Here is a 7941-nt window from a genome sequence, read left to right on the forward strand (position 1 = left end):
ATACACATCTATACATATATATGTATCCATATCCGTATACATATTCGTGTCCATATTCATATCATATACATAGCATTTACATAGTATACCCGACCACGAAGGTTCGGTGTTTCGCGAACCCGACCATGGCTAGGCTCGGTGACTATATATACCAAAACTCTTTTGTCTATCTGTAGTAACTTATCTCGTCATGCTCTCTTCCTTCCTTTATTTTTCCCTCGATTATCATATCTTATGTTCTACTATAGAAAATCTTAGGTCCCTTTCTTAATTGTCGCTTATAAGTCGCAATACCATTAACAACGACTGTACCGTTAGTGCCTTTGCCTCCATTCTAGCATAGCATCGCTATCTTTTACAATATCCTTTGAGTTATTTGCTCTCAAGGTCATGTGGTTCAAGGCCTTCGCGAATGGTTTCCAGTACAGTCTCAGATGCCTGTTCAATTTATGTTCGTTTATTTACTAGTCAGTAGACTCAGTTCTGCGTAACTCTCACTCTTTGTTTTAGAGTCTATATCTGTCACATCTTAGGATCCATTGTTTCAAATCTCTACACTTGTATTCTCTTTACTCGCTTCCCCCCTTTAAGGGTTTTACTTGTACAATTCTCAAATCCGCTGCCTTACCTTCAAATCTTGAATTCATATATCCCTTACTATACTACATCTCATTTATGTCGTTTCCCATAACGTATAGCTACGATAATTTATGTGTGAAGTCTTAACATGCTCATCTTGCAGGTTTGTAACCAAGTAACACCACCGACATAGCGATCCGAACAAGGATGTATTTTACTTAGCTCATCTGGTGGCTGTTAGTCAACGTCTAAATCCGCTCCAATTAACAACTTTTGTCCCATGGGGATGCTCACAATAGTAGTAGTTATCCATACCACCCATGCAATGTCAATTTCCCTCTTCTTCGGTGCTCAAAGTTCACTTGTAACGTCATCTTTGTTTTCCAGGGCCTAAGTCTCATGCGCGACTAATACCCCTTATGGATCATGCTCGTTTACTCTTGTGTTGCACTCAACATTGATTTCAAAACCAATCATAAGCGTATTCAGAATAAAATGCATAGTAAGCTCTCAATATTTTTTTTTTTTGAGAGTGTATCATCATATGGAACGCGTGACATGAAACGTAATAACATATTGATAGGCGAAGCCGTCTACAAAGCTGACGCTCTATACTCACGACTCTGTCTGCAAAGTCTCTAACTGCAATCAGAAACCATGGCACATATACACTGACTCGGCTACACTCCCGGGCTAACTGGAGCTCGCCAACTTCGCTGGAACATCTTCTATAAGGGCCTCAGCTCATCTGGGTGTACCTGCGCGGCATGAAACGCAGCCCCCGAAGAAGAGGGGTCAGTACGAGCAATGTACTGAGTATGAGAGGCATGAACGACCATACAAGGAGAGGTACCAGTGGAGATAATCACAAAGGAATCATATGGCATCTCATATGGAACATATCATGTCATATCATATCGTGTCATATCATATCATGTCATATCGTATCATATCATGTCATATCATAGCATATCATGTCGTATCATATCATATCATAGGGAGTCATATAGCGTATCATAGGCTGATTGAGATACCTGTACATATGAATGCCACTTAGGGCGGAAACCATGCATGCTTATCGGGTCATATCATATCATAGCACCGAACAAGTCGGCTCGCCCACATTGCACCGAAATATGTCGGCTCGCCCATATATCCCGCGTTCGGGCATCCCGCGTCCGGGATGATAATGCCAGCTGACCAAGTGGCGATGAAACATGTGTCCCTTCCCCATATCCCCATATACATGTATCCCTTCCCCCCTCCCATATACATATATAGCATGCATGAGAGCCCAAGGAAAGTCATGTGTCTATCGGAGTGACGTAAGGTCGGTAACCTCCGATTGTATTATGGAATCATCATGGTCGTCATGTCACGCCTTGAAGGAACAATTATAAGGCGAGACTATCAATGAAGAACATTATCTCGGGAAAACATAAAACAGGATCATAACATATTAATTCATATACTTTAAAACCTTCAAAATAGTCATTATCCAAAAGTAGCTTAACATTTCATATCGTCGTATTCATGGTAAGAACATATCTTTGGCATATTCTTCATAGACACTTTCTTATGTCTGGCTTCATTATTGTCATCATAACTCCGTAGTCGTTGTTTTAGTTATAAAACTTTCAAAATCGTAAAACTTGGATTTTGGAGAAAAATGTATATTTTGGAAAACATTTATAACTTTTGGAAAGGAAATCATGGTTTGAATTCATAACTTCTAGCTTTTGAAAATAAGGACGTTATGGGGAACATTTATAAGACTACATCATAGGATTCATGCCATAGAAAGAAAAGGGCTTAGCCTTAACATACCTGCGCCGCGCCTTACTAGCTACGCTTATTCGTCCAACTTGTTAATCTACATTCAAAGGAGTTCACACATTCATTAGATCCTTTGTCATATACTTGCCTTGACCTTTCAAGCACATTCATTTATATTCTGCCGAAATTTCGGCAGCATCTCCCCTGTAAATACACCACCCCCGAGATTCTAACTCGGCCAAATTTAGCAACAACAATCCGAGAATGGAACTCGGCCAAACCAACAACAATATTAGCAATTCATTCTAGCAACATTCCAACATTTAATTCAATTCAATTCAATTCAATTCACATAATCTTTCAACGACTCAATCCACATATTACTTTGCCCGAAACCGTCCAATTCAACAACAACCATGCATGTCATCATCATTCATGTATGCTAACTTCAACAACGACCTCCATTCTTCGTCACATAATCTATAACAACGACAACTAGAATGTCAAATAACATCAATTTACCTTAGCTTACCAAAACGCCTATTATTTGACCATAACCACTTCCTACATATTTTCATGCATTTTCATCCATCTTTTCTATATATTACAACAACAAACAACATACTTCATATAATTAATTCAATCCTCTCACACAACACAACACATATACACGACCAACACTACTCCATACGGCTACCATTCCAACATATTATATTCATGGTTTTTCATTCATTTTACATTATGGATTTCACCATACAACAATTAAACTTCTAAATAAAATCATTTCATCTTGTCTACACAATACTACACATATTCGGCCATACAACAACATTATACACATCTTTATGAATTTCACCCATTTCTCGACATTACAATCACAACCAACATACTAAATACTCTTAATCCATTCTTCCTACACAACACACCACAGGCACCACACGGCCACATCTCTATATGCATGTTTTCATGTTTTTCATCCCTTTTACATTATAGAATTCATAACACAACAATCAAATTACTAAATAATATTAATTCATCATTTCAATCCAACACCACATATAGTCGGCCAACATACAACTCACCACAACTTCATGAACTTCCTTCATCTACACAGTCCACAACATACACAATCATCTATAACATATGAAAATAAGGTTTAAACCTTACCTTAGCACTAGTTCCTTTTCCCGGCTAGAACCTCATTTTTGCGAAACGAATGATTCACTTGTTCCAACGAATACTCCACGTTGTAGAGAACCTTCCACTTAGTATAAAAGCTTGAAAGAAATAATTTTTCTTGATCAAATCTCCCATGGCCATGCTTGGCCATACCTTGGCCGAACCCTCTCTCTTTTTTTTTTTTTTTTTTTTTTTGTTGTTCTTTCTTTCCTCTAATTTAATTATGAAGACCTCTTATGTATATATATATATATAGGTCTTCCATCACTTATCCATATTTGCAATTTAGTCCCCCAATTATGGTCACATGCCCCATTTCTTTCTTTTCTAGAATTCTCTCCCTTTTTCTTGATTTTTCTTTTCTTTTCTTGATTTTTCCTCACTTGGTCAAAGAAGACCAAGTGTCTTCTTTCATACACTTTAGTCCATCTATATTTACACTTTGCCCCCTTCACATATAAAATGGCCACATGCTCCTTTCTTTACTTACTTATTTATTTATTTATTTATTTATTTTTGTTTTATTTTTTCTAGAATTTTCTTGAACTTTGTGAAATTACCATTTTACCCCTAGCCTTCCATAATATCACCATGGTTCTATTTTGCGAATTTCCTTTTTCGCCCTCAACCTTTATTAATATTTCCATAATACTAATGTTGTGAATAATATTTATAACCCACTTGTTCATTGAAATACATTTGGAAGATGGTCATTCCCTTAACTTCGTTACGACTGCCTTGGAATATCCGAACGTATAAAATACGGGATATAACAAACATGAAGTTCATATGACCTTAAGGAGGTTATTTAGTATTTTTAAAGTGCATACGACAAGATTTTAAAGCTAGATAAATCGGTGAAACTAAGTTCGTCGAAGGAAGTAAAGTATAAGTCGTGTTTGGAGAGGTTTTTGCGAGTATCGAGTTAATGATTATTTAGTAATGTCTTGGGAAGGAGTTATAGGTCTCCTTAGATGGTTAATGAAGTGTTAAACAAGTGCCAAGAAGACTCCATAGGGATTTGAGATCATACGAACCGATGAAAACAGTTTTGGGAAAGGTGAGTTATACGACCATTTATGCAGTCCGTATAACTTTATACGGTTCGTATAATGGTCCGCATAACCGTCACAGTGAAGGGTTATCACTGGAGGTATTATACGGTCACTTATACGGACCGTATAAGTGTCCGTATAAATCCTATCGGGCAGCTTTGGTTTTTTTTTTTTCTAAAAAGATGACCCATGTTCTTATTTATTATTTCTCCTCTTCTCAATACCTCTTGAGAACTCTAGAATATTCCACACATAATATTAACACAAATCCAAGAGAAATCAAAGATTAAACACCAAGATTCAAGAGGATCAAGTGCAAGAAAGCTCACTAGGGTTTATAGAAATCAAGAATTCCTTTGGTATTGAAGTTAGGATTGTTCTCAAGTGAAGTATATTCATCTAAAGTTCATCAAAGGTGATTTTTACATCTATTTCATGTTAGTAAGAGTATTTGATTGGTTGAATAACTTGGATGAGAGAAGAAAATAGAATATGAGCTCAAATGTTGAAATAATGAGATTTTGAGTAGTAAGTTAACTTGAGCCATGATTCTTAGTATGCTATGAGTATAATCTTGTTATGAATGATACTAAGGATGTTGAGGAAGTATTATATGTAAATGAATATGGTGTTGCGTTATAATTAGGTTATGAATGACTTTGAAAAGGAGTTTTGAGGATTGAATAATGTTTAACTTGAAGAAATCTATGGATTATGATATTATGGTTGTTGCTATTGATGTTGCGGAAACATGAAAAGAATTATTCGACCCATGACCTTGAATTAGCTGCGGTTATTCATGCATTAAAGATATGGAGACACTATTTGTACGGTGTTCATGTTGATATCTATACAGATCACAAGAGCCTTCAGTATATTTTCAAGCAGAAGGAATTGAATCTGCGGTAGAGGCGATAGTTAGAGTTATTAAAAGACTATGATGTGAGTATTTTATATCACCCTGGAAAAGCGAATGTAGTGGCCGATGCTCTTAGCCGTAAATCTATGGGCAGTCTATGTGATGTTCAGCCGGAGAAGAAAGAATTAGTTCGTGAGCTCCACCAGCTAGCTAGCCTAGGAGTCCGCTTAATGGACTCGGGCAATGCAAGAGTTACTGTTCATAACCCAGTTGTTTCATCCCTAGACATGGAGGTGAAAAAGCGCCAATATGAAGATTCCAAGTTGCGTCATTATAGAGATACACTTCCCCAGAGAGAGAAGTCACCATTTGAGATTTCTGCAGATGGGGTTCTCCGGTATCGAAGCAGGTTATGTGTCCTGGATGTTGCAGGATTACGCCATCAGATTCTAGAAGTAGCTCATTGCTCCCGTTATTCTGTCTATCCAGGAGCGATAAAGATTTACCATGATCTCAAGTCAATGTATTGGTGGGACGGCATGAAGAAAGATACAGCAGAATTTGTAGCTCAGTGCCCAAATTTCCAACAAGTGAATTGAGCATCAAAAGCTAGGAGGATTTTTGCGAGCTATGGAAATTCTAACCTGGAAATGAGAAGTGATCAACATGGATTTTATTGTGGGCTTGCCTCATTCTCAGCGTAAGTATGACTCTATATGGGTGATTGTTGACAGACTCACGAAGTCAGCTCATTTCCTACCAGTCAGAACTACATACTCAACAGAAGATTATGCAAAGTTGTTCCTTAAAGAGATAGTGCGACTTCATGGTGTTACAGTATCTATGATCATAGATAGAGAGGCATAATTTACAGCTAAATTATGGAAGTGCTTTCAAGAAGGTTTGGGTACTCAAGTGAGGTTTAGCACATCATTTCATCTACAAACTGATGGACAAGCTGAACACACTATTCAAACCTTGGAAGATATGTTGTGGGCATGTGTATTAGATTTCGGAGGTAATTGGGCTGATCATTTGCCACTTATTGAATTTTCGTATCACAACAGCTATCATTCCAGTATCCAGATGGCTCCGTATGAAGCTTTATACGGAAAGAAGTATAGATCGCCAATTGGGTGGTTTGAAGTAAGACAGACATAACTCATAGGTCCAGAATTGATTCAGCAAGCAGTGGAAAAGATTAAGCTCATTCGAGATCAGTTGTTGACAGCCCAGTGTTTTCAGAAATCTTATGAGGACAATCGTCGACAAGACTTGGAATTCTAAGTTAATGATTGGGTATTTCTGAAAGTGTCACCGATGAAAGGTGTAATGAGATTCGGCAAGAAAGGTAAACTGAGCCCCCGGTATATTGGACCTTACAAGATTGTGCGCAAGGTAGGCCAAGTTTCTTATGAACTAGATATACCTCCAGAGCTTGACTCAGTTCACCCAATTTTTCATGTGTCGATGCTCCGTAAGTGTGTGGGAGATCTTTCCAGAATCGTGCCTGTGGATGATGTCCAAGTTACCGAGAAGTTGGGTTATAAAGAAGTACTCATTGCCATACTAGATAGGCAAGTGCGGAAACTCAGAACTAAAGACGTAGCTTTAGTTCAGGTTCTGTGGAGAAACAATAATAGAGAAGAGATGACTTGGGAAGCAGAAGAAGACATGAAGTCCTGATATCGGCATTTGTTTCCACCCCCAGAAGAGGTTCAAGACGAGACGCCATTGTCCCCAGGTATTTAATGCTTTCTTTTAATGCTTTTGGGTCGCGTATGGCCATGCTTCTTGTTGTTGTATTGTAGCCCTGTGAAGTGATGTTATTTTAGGTTGTTGTGACAGGATGGTAGTGCCATATTATAGGGGAAACTCTGGTGAAATTTTTGTAGGATCCCCGAGAACCTAACATTCGAGGACGAATGTTCCTAAGGGGGGGAGAATGTTACATCTCGGACATTTCATGTCATTGTGCTTAAATAGACTACCGCAATTTTAAGGCGAACATGAAGTCCATATGACCTTAAGAAGGTTATTTAGTAGTTTTAAAGTGCATACGATAAGATTTTAAAGCTAGATGAATCGGTGAAACTAATTTTTTCGAAGGAAGTAAAGTATAAGTCGTGTTTGGAGAGGTTTTTGCAAGTATCAAGTTAATGACTATTTAGTAATTTCTTGGGAAGGAGTCATAGGGCTCCTTATATGGTTAATGAAGTGTTAAACAAGTGCCAAGAAGAATCCATAAGGATTTGAGATTATACGAACCGACGAAAATAATTTTGGGAAAGGTGAGTTATACGACCACTTATACGGTCCGTATAACTTTATACGGTCCGTATAATGATCTGTATAACAATCAAAGTGAAGGGTCATCACTGGAGGTATTATACGGTCACTTATACGGATCGTATAAAATTATACGGACCGTATAAGTGTCCGTATAAATCCTATCGGGCAGCTTTGGTTTTTTTTATAAAAAGATGACCCAAG

The 7941-nt window shown here is 37.8% G+C and overlaps 1 long non-coding RNA gene across 1 annotated transcript; it reads right to left on the reverse strand.

Annotated features, from left to right (window-relative positions):
- Nucleotides 1–1230: 1230 nt before the first annotated feature.
- Nucleotides 1231–4313, reverse strand: LOC132623837 (uncharacterized). Its single transcript, XR_009576441.1, has 3 exons — nucleotides 3523–4313; nucleotides 2407–2452; nucleotides 1231–1337 (listed from the first exon to the last, which is right to left on the reverse strand). It is a non-coding gene; the product is annotated as an uncharacterized LOC132623837 (long non-coding RNA).
- Between the last annotated feature and the right edge of the window lie 3628 nt (nucleotides 4314–7941).

Source organism: Lycium barbarum, chromosome 12 (genome assembly GCF_019175385.1).
Source record: "Lycium barbarum isolate Lr01 chromosome 12, ASM1917538v2, whole genome shotgun sequence".
In the NCBI taxonomy this organism is placed as follows: Eukaryota; Viridiplantae; Streptophyta; class Magnoliopsida; order Solanales; family Solanaceae; genus Lycium; species Lycium barbarum.